The sequence below is a fragment of the Muscardinus avellanarius genome, assembly GCF_963383645.1.
Source record: "Muscardinus avellanarius genome assembly, chromosome: 11".
Lineage (NCBI taxonomy): Eukaryota > Metazoa > Chordata > Mammalia > Rodentia > Gliridae > Muscardinus > Muscardinus avellanarius.
In genome coordinates this window covers 87,721,959-87,734,862 of record NC_137797.1, presented here as the reverse complement: position 1 = coordinate 87,734,862, position 12,904 = coordinate 87,721,959, and the positions used below count along the sequence as shown (strand labels likewise).

The following is a 12,904-nucleotide window of genomic DNA, read 5'->3' as shown; positions in this document are numbered from 1 at the left end:
GCAGAACTTTGTAGTGTTAGTAAGACAGCAATGGCTGAGACAGGAATGTACATGATGCCTCTTCATAAAAATATGTCAAACAGCTCTCCATCTTAACTCTTTTTCATTTATTTTCATTCCCTTCTATTACTGCAACTTGGTTCCACCTGGCATGAATGAAAATCTTGAGAACTTGAAACATTTAAAAATAAAAAATCAAATAATGCACAATTAAGTGAAAGCCAGCATTTCCAATGTGTAAAAATAAATGTAAAACAGGATGAGATAAACATGAGAAGCCAAATTTATGCTGATTGAGGAAGGAAGGGAATCAATTTACTTTTTTAATTCATAATTAGAAAAATGGCAGATCCGTTTGGCTGTAGGAGTCAGTTGTTTCTGATACATGTAGAGTGGCCATATTTAGCAGTCTAATAGGTTTGCTTTGTCTCTGTCACTAGAATGCTCGGAATAAGCTCGTGGTGCTGGCTTTTAATGTAGAAAAGCCAAGATAATATCCTTGTAATAAAAATAAGATCTGTACCTGTCAAGTTTCTCGACAAGCATATGCTTCACTGGCCTCCCCATTCTGTACCTACTAAGAAGGTCAGTTTAATTTGGGGACAGGAGCGGTTCTCATTAAAAAGCCAAGGAAGACAAGTTGTACAGCTTTTTTATTTTGAATCTTTGCTTACCCCAGAGTGTCCTGTTTATCTGATCCCCCTACTTCCTTATGGAACAGCTCTAACACCTCTGAGAACCAGAACTTCTAGAAAGATAATTCTAAGGCTTCTCTGGACTGACACAGGACAAGGGATAGAATCAATTTGAATACATTCTCTCCAAGCTTGCAAGCCCTAATATTCACAGTGGCTTTGGAGGCTGTTAGGAGGTGTATATTTTTGATTAATTAGCTCAGACAACTTTAGGGTCTGATTCTAGCTGTGGAGCCCCCGGCCTTCCAGTTCCTGGAGACAAGTGCTTAGTGCTCTGAGACCTCAGCAGAGGAAAAGGGAGCTATGACGAAGGGCAGCCATGCGCCTGAGCCTGTCCTTTCACCCTACACCCAGGAAAGTGTCCCGGTGAGCCTGGGCCTCACAATTACTTTGCAATTAACTGCAAAGCACACCACACCACAGCCAGGATTCAAGTTCTTCTAAGGAAGTTTTTGTGGGGGGTTTTTTGTGTGTCTTAGATTCTGAACAAAGCACGCTTGCCTACAAAGGGGCTAAGGGGTGTCCTGAGCACTGTGAAACCACTTCCCATACTTTTCACTTCTATGCAGAAGTAATGACCTCCTGGGGCATGTGCCTTCCTTTATCTCTGAATACATAATTTCTTAAGACTTTCTCTTTCCTTATTCCTTTAGGTGTTGGGGCCCTCCTAATAAATGTCTGAGATAAAACAATGGCTATGCAAACAGCAGTCTAATTCCCTCACAGCTCCCATGATGGGCTCCCCTGCACACTATGGCGCCTGTTTGCTCTGCCAAGCAGCTGGTCCTCCCCACCTGTATCAGCCCAATTCACGGACTTTATATTCACTCAGGACCCCACTGCCATAACTTTTTCTCTCTTTTTCAAATCAGAAACAGAGTATATGAGCATGCTCAACTCTCAAAATCCAAAGCACAGAGTGGGAAGGGAAACGAAAAGAGACATAAATAGAAGAATTATGAGGCTTTGACGTGCTTTGTGCTTTAAGAACAGGTCTGTAGCTGCAGAATCACAGATTAGGAGAAGGCTTCATGGCCAGCTACAGCAGGGAAGAGGCTCCATGTTGAAGAAGGAGCCAGGTGGGCAGGGTGGCACACACACAGAATCCCAGTACTTGGTAGGCTGAGATAGAAGAACCCTAGGTTCGAAGATCCCAGCTTGGAGAGACCAACCCCAATTTAGCAATGCCTCCAGCAACTTAGTGAAACACTGGTTCAAAATTAAAAATCAAAAATAGAACAGGGCTTAGGGTGTAGCTCTGAGTTAGAATGCCCTGGGTTCAATCCCCAATATGTGTCACACACACACACACACACACACACACACACACACACACACACACGTATGCACGCACGCACGTGTGCACAAACTCAATATGTCCAGAAAGAAGACCGCTTGTTCTTGCAGGGAATTAGTGATTCTACTACCAACCATAGGCCTCCACTGGGAAGATGCGTGGATATTGTTTATTTGTGGTAACGGTAAGGGTCTGCTAGCAATACCCTTCCTTGCTATCTAATTAGGTTCACCTAGTCACAAGCGAGCACTGCATTATTTATGAAACAAAGCTGAATTCCATTAAAAGGAGTCTTAACAATCCAGTTAAAAAAATAGCGAAAAAACTTAATAGATATTCTCTTAAAACATATACTTTTCTCCTATGTACTGCAGACCTATGCAAGAACAAAATTCATTGTGTGTTGACTTTTAACTGAATCGTGTTTAAATTAGCCTTGGGTCTAATCCAATCCTGAGATCTCCAGGAGAAGAATTTTCTATTGGAAAGATGAATAATTTACAAGATGTCTATGTTGCTACATCAGTTGTTAGAATAAATTAGGTCTTTCTTGACTGACTTCTACAGGTATGTTTTACAAAAGTCCTATGGGTGATCATTCCCATCCCTATTCAAAACCCCTCCAGATTCGCTGAATCAGAGCACAGCAGTGATTTGTTTTTTCAGACCTATTTTTTAAGACCAGTGTGAATAATCATTGGGTTCTTTTCTCAGTCTTCACCTTCACTTGTGTTGTTTATGGGGATTATCTTCTCTTTATTACTATTACTGCAATAAGTTAAATTTAAAGATTTATTGTGAAAAACTGTGTTATGGCATAATATAGTTCTGGGATAATGAAGAAACTTATTCTTTTTTCTTTGTGATACGCATGTAGAGATGGTTTTATACTTTTTCAGTCATTTACTTTAAATTTTGTACACTCTGTGGGAAAGTTAGGATGTAATTAATTTTCACCAACCGACCAAGCTTCCCAAGGTCTAATTGTTTAAATCACAGTGAATCATGTGTTACAGTCTGCAGTTTCCTTTTGGAGGGCACACACCCTGATTTATTTGTCTCATTTCTATTTCATCCATTAATTTGTTTGAGATTAATTATACTAAGGTCAAATGCTTATTTTCTATTTCCTGTTGAGAGAAAAAAAACTAAAAGAAAAACATGACTAAGGGGAAAAAAATCCAACTCTAAAGCCTGAATTTCACTAGGCTAAACATTATGTGAAGTAAACCTCCTTGCAGAGGAGGTGACAGCATATTTTGACCTGTATTAGTTTCTTTTTTTTCTCTCTTTCTTTCTTTCTTTTTCTTTTTTTCTTTTGTGGTACTGAGGATGGAACCTAGGAGCATTCTACCTCCAAGCTACACCCCTGGTCTGATTTTTTCATCGTTATATTTTTTGAAACAGGGTCTCACTGAGTAGTGAGGGGCCTCGCTAAATAGCTGAGGCTGTCCGCTAACCTCCAGTCTCTGCCTCCCAAATGCTGGGGTTACAAGCCTGCACTACCACGCCTGGCAACCTGTATTAGTTTCTGACATAGAGTAAGTCCTTGGTTCCTTCACGTAATAAAATTCAAATTATTATGTCACTAAATTGCACCTGGGTAAAGCTGATAATTTTACTGATTTGGTTCTTTGATTGTCTGACATTGCCATTAACACCTAGTCAATATTTTGCCTTTTTTTTTTTTTTCCATTTGTTTTCACCTGATTTATTTAAGACAGCTCTGGGATAAAAACCTCAAATGCAATTTAGGGAAACCCGACACATTCCCCCACCAGCGGCTGAACTGCTGGACCTCTCCGGGGGGAAGACTTCCCAACAGTGACCCAGAAGAACTCCACCCAGCTGATTTTCTGAGACTCTGGAGAGTGAAACCACAGCTTTCGGATATCCTCAGGAAATGAGTCACTTAACACGGCAACATTCTCCTGATTTCTGCGAATTCACCTCGAATGGCTGGGAATTTTACTGGACAAAATACTTTTCTAGCTTAAATAGAGATGTTGACTTCAATCAGCTTTTCTTACCGGCTTGGGATGCTTGTCAACTTTTTTGTGTGTCAGGGTGGACAGGAAACCGCCTCGGTCAAGTGGAAAATAACTGAATGTGGAGGTAGCAGTCAGGGGTGACTTTCTGGCTATGTGACTTTGGATCAATGTCTGGGCTTTAGTTGCTTCCTCTATAAAAATAAGGTTAATGGTATATTGACCTCTGTGAACACAGCTCCTATGTGAACAAATGAGATGGTGGGTAAAAAATATACCATTATCTGTGGGTGTGGTGGCCCATGCCCATAATCTCAGTATTTGTTTGGGAGGCTGAGATAGGAAGATCACAGGTTTGATACCAGCCTCAGCAACATAGTGAGACCCTGTTTCAAACCAAAATATAAAATAGGGCTTGGGGTACAGCTCAGAGGTCGAATGGCCCTGGGTTCAATCCCTAGTACCAACGTATGTATATATCTATCCTCACACCTGTTAGGCATGTCCCTCATTTAATGTCTTGGGGTCAGAGGCAGGACCCGTGGGTGGTTTGATAGGTGCCTTCACAGCCCTAACAGCCCCTGCCAGCTGGCGCCAACAGCTCTGTTCCATCTTAGGGATTTTTTCATCTTCCAAAACACCATTCCCCTGCTGCTGACGACGGCCTTCGGCTTGCTCCATCTGTCACAACAACATCCGTTATTTCTTCATCACTAACCTGGTGAATGCTCAATCAATCTAGTGCCCATCTGTCTCTCCTACGCTGTGGGTTTCAGACGTGAAGGTCAAGTAACTGTTTCCATCCTGGGAATGGAGGAAAATTCTTTGTGGGATACTCATTCCAGTTCCTGCCAATCTTGCACGGTGGGCTGCAAATGATCCCACAGGCACCAGAGCGATTGCCCCCAGATTTTTCCAACAGGCTCCACACCAAATGGAATTTCAGACGCGTGCCATTTTAAAAGCTCCATTCAAGGTTAAAAGGAGATTCGGAGTGCTGTGTGGTCCCTAAGTGACAGATCGGTGTGCTCTCGGGATCCTTGTTGTAATAACACTTCCTAGTATGAATGCACACTGGCTACTAGATGAGTTTAGAGAGACACAAAAGTGGGCAGAATAAGCATGTCTCTAGTCCTAATCAATGACTGCCAGCCAAAGAGAACACGAGGGTTAGGGAGGGGAGGGAGAGGGCACCTATTCAGAACATCAACCTTGAAAACTGGGGGTCATGTGGGGTGTAGTAGTACACACCTGGAATCCCAGTACTTGGGAGGCTGAGACAAGAGGATTATAGGTTTGAGGCCAGCCTCAGCAACTGAGCAAGATACTGTTTCAAAATAAAAAATAGGGCTAAGAATATACCTTGGAGGTAGAAAACCTCTATGTTTATCCTATAGTACAATAATAACAAAGACTGAGGGGTAGCCAGGTGTGGTGGCGCATGCTTGTAATCCCAGTACTTGGGTGGAGGCCAAGACAGGAGGATCACAGGTTCGCAGCCAGCCTCAGCTATTTAGTGAGGTCTTTCACAACTTGGTGAGACCCTGTTTCAAAATAAAGAATATGAAATAGGGCTGGGGGTGTAGGTCAGAGGCAGAATGCTCCTGAATTCAATCTTCAGTAACACAAAATATGAAAAAGAAAAAGAAAAAAAATGGTTGGGGGTCATCAGGCATATGAGCTATGGGTGTTAACATCTTGCAATTTATGGGACAGTGCTGCATAAATATGAGGAGTTGTTCTACTGAAAATATCCACAGCTCTGCCGTTGAGATGTACTGCTTGTCATCTGGGGACTCTTCTGACCCTAAGAGTCCTGTGATAGGTATTTATGTGTTACATGCATACTCTGCCTTCCTTCCTTCTTTCTTCCTTCCCTCCTTTATTTTTTCTTTTGTGGTCCTATGGACTGAACCTAGGGGCATCTGACCTCTGAATGACACCCCAGGCTTTTTTATTTTGAAACAGGATCATGCCAAGTTGCTGAGGCCAGCCTCAAACTTTCGACAATCCTCCTGTCTCAGCCTCTCAAGTACTGGGATTATAGGTGTGCACCGCCGAGCCCAGCCCATCCAGTCTTTCTTTCCACAAACATCTATTTAGACTGACACTAAGCCAGCCCTTCTGTTGAGGGCTCGCAGCAGTAAAGGGACTGTCCTGCCTCCCAAGAAGGCCCTGCAGTAAAAAAAGAGAGAAGAGAGTCAACTCTGAGGTGCTGCCCTGCGAGCATGGAGAACAGGAAGTGGGCGCGTGGCTGACAGCAGGGAGGGGCAGGGCCACAGTCAGCTGGACTCCGGAGCAGGCGAGGCTTCACCAGGAGGCACAGAGAGGGTGGGACTGGGCATTGGGATAGGCAGAGGCAGGGAGAGGAAGGTGCACCAAAGAGGAAAGAAAAACTCGAAGGACTTGGCCGACCAAAGTCATTTCACTCTGGCCGTAACAGAGTGGACAAGGAGGCAAACAAAGGACCGGGGCAGGTTGTGGAGAGAAGGTGATGTGCTGAGTGGGGTGCGGGGCAGTGGAGACGGCCCTGATCTACAGGGGCAGGACAAGGTGAGTGGGTGATAGGACTGAGACGCTAACCCTCCTTACAAAGGAGGCGAAGGCTGAGGGGAGGCAGCCTGGGGAGAGGGCAGGGGGAGCGCCAACAGCGCTATTAAGGGTTTGGTGGAGAGAGAAGAGTCCCACAGACACGGTGACCCCACACGGTGTCACCGTGTATCACACAGAGGCCAAAAAAGAACGACGACTTTAAGGAGGAGGCAGTGGTCAAGCAGAATGAACTGGGCTGATCTGCAGGGGGTACCTGGTGACCTTGGAGGAGACAGGCTCAGGGGTGGTCTAGGGCTGTCTTAGAACACTCTCTGAAATCGTCATCTTGGACCGGCTCAGTGTGAACACATGGTATTTGGCTGGGTGGGATCTGTGGGCAGGCGGACAAATGCCAGGGGACCTGGGGCAATCTCTCCTCCCGGTCATGTTTAATCCTTCCTGGCTCTAAGCTTGTCACATGTCTGCCTCACTGACTCTCTTTATCCTAACTCATAACCATGCCTAGTTTCTGTGTTTGATTAATCTTTATGATGACTTCTCTAAAGTTTCCATAAAAGCAAGGTGCTAGCTGCAGATAAAATTGGCGTCTGTCTCCTCCTTGACCCCCCAATTATTAAATATATTTTCCAAATTAATCTCCTCCTTGACCCCCAATTATTAAATATATTCTCCAAATTAATCTCCTCCTTGACCCCCAGTTATTAAATATATTCTCCAAATTAATATATCAGGCAATGTCATTGTCATGCAAGATAGACTAGTGTCGGGGAGCTGCCTTGAGCAGCGACCTTCTGTGGTTCCTACCGCGGACAATCTCCAGGGAGCTGCCTGAGCAGCAAGCTGTACGGCGGGACTGCGGAGCAGTGTCCACGAGAGCTGCTGCGAGGCGTGGGGTGGGAGCTGGGGAAGTGATCGGAAGGAAACAAGGAGAAAGACCACCAGGACTCTGCAGGAGATGTTGCCATTTGGAAGTGGGAAGGGGATGAGGAAGGAGAGTGACTGGATGGCAGGGAAGGTAAGAGATAAAAAGAGGCTGGTGTCCATGTCTGCTTAAAGGCAGGGGCAGTGGGGAGTGGTGGTGCGCACCTGTATTCACAGCACTTGGGAGGCTGGGTCAGGAGAATCACAGATTTGAGGCTGGCCTCAGCAACTTAGTGAGACCTCGTTTTAAATTAATATAAAATAGGGTTGGGGTTGGAACTTTGAGGTAGGGTGTCCCTGGGTTCAATCTCCGGCACCACACACATAAAAATAAAGATGAGCGCAACTAAAGGGTGTTTAAATATTAAGAGGAAAGTACTGGTTAAAGAGGAAGAAATTTTTATTAAAAAAAAAGGATTATAACTAAGGCCTCTGAAATAGTAGAAATGATGGACTCCTGAGCACAAAAGAAGAAATCAAGCCCGTGCGGTGGTGCTTGCCTATAATCTCAGTACCTGGGTGCCTGAGGCAGGAGAAATTTTCAGGTTCACATCCAGCCTCTGCAATTTAATAAGACCTGGTTTCAAAATAAAAAGGGCTGGAGGCATAGCTTGGAGGTAGAATGTCCTTAGGTTCAATCCCCAGTACCAAGCCAAAATAGCAACAAAACAAAACCCCCAAAATAACATTTACTGAATTAATTGTTGCTGGGTCTTCAGGCATGGCTTTAGGCATTTCATGACTCATCTTACAATCAACCCTCCAACCTATGAGGCAGGTAGAATAACTATTCTCATGGTAATGGAAAGTCTAATCATGTTTACTTATATAGGTTAAACATTCCTGCTCTGAAAACCTGAAATCCCAAATACCCCCAAACCACAACAGTTTTGATCCCAAGCATCTCCCAAGAATAAGGGCCACTCAGCCTCTGTAAGAGGTCATGAATGAAGCCCACGACCCGGCCGCCGATCCCTTCAGATCCCAGATGCCGACTCTTCCCGGGCACCAGGGGCTCAAGACTCAGCTCAGCCCCTCCGTGCTGTTCTCAGCCTCCCGAGGCTGCTCCTGCCCTGGTGCAGAGACTGACCAGAGAGTGCGGAGGCCCAGCCCCTGCCTGATGCCTGACACTCTGAGGCCGTCCCAGCTCCAGAGCCCCCACAAGGTCAGCGGAGGCCTTTGCAGCAGGAGCTTCAACTCCTCCCAGTCCATCTGGAGTCCCCTGGCCTCCTTCTCTGGTGTTTCTGAGAACAGTCTTAAGGAACTCCTTCCCTGCAAATATCTCTGCCTTTAATTCTGTATTCTGGGGAACCATATTTAAGTAAGTTAAGAGAAAAAGTGGTATACAGCAGGAAAAAAGACAGCTAGCGAGAGCAGGACTTTCCACAAGATAAATCATGCAGTTTTCATTTTGAAAATCAGTTCCTAAGTGTGGTCACAATGTGATTAAAATTCTAGTATTTTTTTGGAGTAGTAGGGTTAGCAGAGGAACTCCAGATAACGGAGGGGAAACTTCAGCGAAGCCAGAAAGGAGGGGCAGGGGAGGAAGAAAGCTGTAGTTAATTAATGGAAAAACTACACTCGAATATGTGTATACATGTGAATATAACATGGCTAACCTGGACACTCAGTGTTGGGAGGGAGGGAAAAGGGAAGCGAGCGGGAGGGGGCACCAAGTACTGTGTGAATATCTGCCACTGTCAACATGATCCACGTTATGATGTGAGGCTATAGTGTGCCAATAAAAATAAAAATAAAATGTTTAGTTTTTTAAATTTAATGAATCAACCTGTCAAATCTAACTAAAATGATATATATGTATGCTTACTAAGAATATAATTTTATCAATGAGAGAAACAAAAATAATTTCAAGTATGTACTTGAAATTTAGACTTTTATAAATGAAGAAACCACACCAGCCAAAGAAACCATCTCTACTTGTTAAACCTGGCTAACAAATGGTATTGGAATTTTAATTCTTTCCAGAAATACATGTCAGCTGGTATCCAAGACCACTTGTAGTCATGAGCTATTTTAAATATTCATTCAAAACAGGCTGTGTAAAGAAAGATTTTTTAAATCCTCCTTGACTCTTGATTTTGAAAACATGTTAAAACCCCTGCAGCTTTATACAGCAATATTTAAAGGAATTAAAGTAATCTTGAGGCACTGAAGACATCAGCGAGCAGTGGTTAATTAGACAGGGTTAGATTTCTTTAGACTCTAATGATAATGGCCTTTCTTCAACACTCATTTATTTATTTATTTACTTTTTCCACACTTATCTCAGTCTACTGGAATCTCCTTCTAGAATTTCACTTACCCAGAAAGGAAGGAATATAGAGAATTAGATTGATAAGCACTATTATCTTGACAAGTCTCCATTTTATACATTTAACAAATTATAGTCAGAATTATTTTAGTTTTCTTCCCTGCCCATGTACCAGCCAATTAAATAGTGGTTGAAAATTTCTTCTGTATGGGAATGTTAAAAGCACAACAGAACATTTAGTTCTGCCAATAAAGAGGAGGCTGGTCAGGGGCTTCCAATGCCTTTGAAAACAGTTGTTGCTGTTGTTTTTCCTTTAGATTTTGTGTTTTAAACATCAGTGACAGATATATTAGGAGTGGACATGGCCACGCTCTACGGGTCCCATGGTTGCTCCTGTACCTGAGTCACTCAGCTTCAGGCCAAGATAACCTATCTCCTGTTTGACAGCAGCACTGGGTGATGATGGAGTCATCTTCACTAATAGTGAAGACACTTCTTAATAGTGTCTTTCATTTTGACACCATCCTTGGGAAAAGAAAATAGCCATCTTGGTGACTAAAGATCATGGCCCTTTAATCAGGACTGATTCCTATACATAAGATATCTCCCTAAATGGGACACATCAGCAAATCTGGGGTGGCAGGGCTTATCACGGTAGGATAGGAGGAGGAGAGGTTTAAGTGAACGATGTTCTATAAAATGTGGCAATTTCCTGTGGCCATGGACAGGTCTGTCTGATGTGCCCAACAAAGAGCAAACTTGGTTCTAAGTCCCAAGTGTGAGGTTCTTGATAACAAATTAATTTGAACCAACAAGTAATTGGAGGATGCCAGGAATTTAAATAGTTGACGATGAAAAAAATGGTTCCATGACTTCATTACCTAGACTAAAAAAACCTCTTTTAAATCAGTCTGCTAATGTGCCATCTGACACCCAGATGTTCTCCAAGCCTTGCAGAGTGCACCGGCGTGTACTGGCCACTTGGTGCACTTTCCCGGTGGGCCCAGCGCTTCTGCTCCCAAGGGTTAAGTCAGCTGTGCTGTGTTTGCTAACTATGTTCTTTCCAGTTGCAATCTTCCCTGCAATTGGATAATACAATGAAATATTTTGCAAACAGATAATATATAAGTGCAGAAAAAGGTTATTTCTGTGTGAAATAAGTAAATACTTGAAACACTAAAAGAAAAAAACATTGTTCAAATATTGTTGTTGACTTAGATACAGGTGAGATCATTATAAAGACTAGAAAAGAATAATCCAAGAAAGTTTATTCTCTCTCTCTCTCCCCCTCCCTCTCTTGCTCTCTCTCTCCCTCCCTCCCTCCCTCTCCCTCTCTCTCCGCTCTCTTTCTCCTCTCCCTCTCCCTCCCTCTCTCCCTCTCTCCCTCCCTCTCTCCCTCTCTCTCCCTCCTTCCCTCCCTCTTGCTCTCTCCCTCCCTCTCTCTCCCTCCCTCGCTCCCTCTCTCTTGCTCTCTCTCTCCCTCCCTCCCTCTCTATCCCTCTCCCCCTCTCTCCCTTTTTCTTCTTTCTCCCTCCCTCCCTCTCTCTCCTCTCTCTTTCTCCTCTCTCCCTCCCTCCCTCTCTCCCTCTCTTGCTCTCCCTCCCTCCCTCCCTCCCTTTCTCTCCCTCCCTCTCTCCCTCCTTCCCTCCCTCTTGCTCTCTCCCTCTCTCTCTCCCTCCCTCCCTCTCTCTCTCCCTCCCTCTCTCTTGCTCTCTCTCCCTCTCTCTTGCTCTCTCTCCCTCCCTCTCTCTCCCTCCCTCTTTCTTTCTCCTATCTCTCCTTCCCTCTCTCTTGCTCCCTCCCTCCCTCTCTCTTGCTCTCTCTCTCCCTCCCTCCCTCTCTCTCCCTCCCTCCCTCTCTCTCCCTCCCTTCCTCCCTTTCTCCCTCCCTCTCTCCCTCTCTCTCTTTCTCTCTCTGGCATGGGAGACAGCCCTCACAACTATGCTACATCCTCAGGCTTCTTTATTTTGAGACAAGGTCTCATTAAGTTGCTCAGTCTGGCCTCCAACTTCCTGAGTGGCTGGGATATGACACACATGGAAGTATCTTTAAATTTTTATTTCACTTTACCTAAACTGATCATCATAAATAGCAATGAATTATGGATGTGGTTTTTGCAGAATCTAATTAGTACACTCTTACTCATGGCAAAGGACTTGGACATTAGAACATTGGTAAGCAGATGCACATTTGGAATTTCAGAGTAAAATAAAGAGTGTGCACAGCTTTGTGATTCTGCACTTTGCCATAATAAATAAAGTACACGCGTGGCCAAGTACTTAGTCAGTATCATCTGCATTCTTTTTAGACAGGCCACTGTGCCTCCTTCTGGATTTACTAATTGAGACATTTCTTGGGAGACCTTAGGCAGGAAGAACTGAATTGGTCTCTGAACTTTCTCCTCTTGTCTCATGAGGTGAAATGCCAGGAGGTTTTTCTGGGATAACTGAAGGGTCAGAAAGCTTTGGAGGCAGACTGTGGCGTTCTGATTCTCCAACACAGAGAATCCTAAGCTTTACAGTATTGCTGTGGGTAGAGACATGAATGCAATTTGTTGAGGATTTAAAGATGAAATGGTTATGAAATCTTCGAATGATTTGGATCCTAACCTGAATATATATTTGTTGCCACAGCATTTTCTAGGGGAAATTTTTATTGTATTTTAGAAATGTAATAACTGAAGTATACTAGAAAGAAGACATCAGTAATACTTCTACACTATGTAAAAATATAGTATAAGCCAGGCATAGTGGCACGTGCCTGTAATCCCAGTACTTAGGAGGCTGTGACAGGAGGATTATAGGTTTGAGGCCAGCCGCAGGAACCTAGCAATGCCCTTAACAACTTAGAGAGACACTGTTTCAAATTAAAAAAAATAAAGTAGCACTGAGGATGTAGCTCCGAGGTAGAATGCCCTTGGATTTAATTCCTAGTACCAAAAAATAAAAAAATAAAAATAAACAAAATTTTTTAAAAAGCAGAATATTGATGCTGTATAGAGTTACCAACTTAGTGTGGTGTTATTTTTAGAACTGTAAGCCAGCCCAAAAGATTACTGGTATAGACACAGCGTTGGACTAATTTCCTCATTGCCTTTGCGATCTGTAGTCATTAGGACAGTCACGAGTAATTGTTGGAACTGATTCCAGAGCGCACCACCTTTAACCGGGCCTTTCCC

At 43.8% G+C, this 12,904-nt stretch overlaps 1 protein-coding gene across 1 annotated transcript in view; it reads right to left on the bottom strand.

The window, feature by feature from the left end:
- The window catches only part of TMTC1 (transmembrane O-mannosyltransferase targeting cadherins 1), a gene marked incomplete at both ends in the record, with an annotated part of 320,957 nt that overhangs the window by 79,931 nt on the left and 228,122 nt on the right, over positions 1 to 12,904 (bottom strand).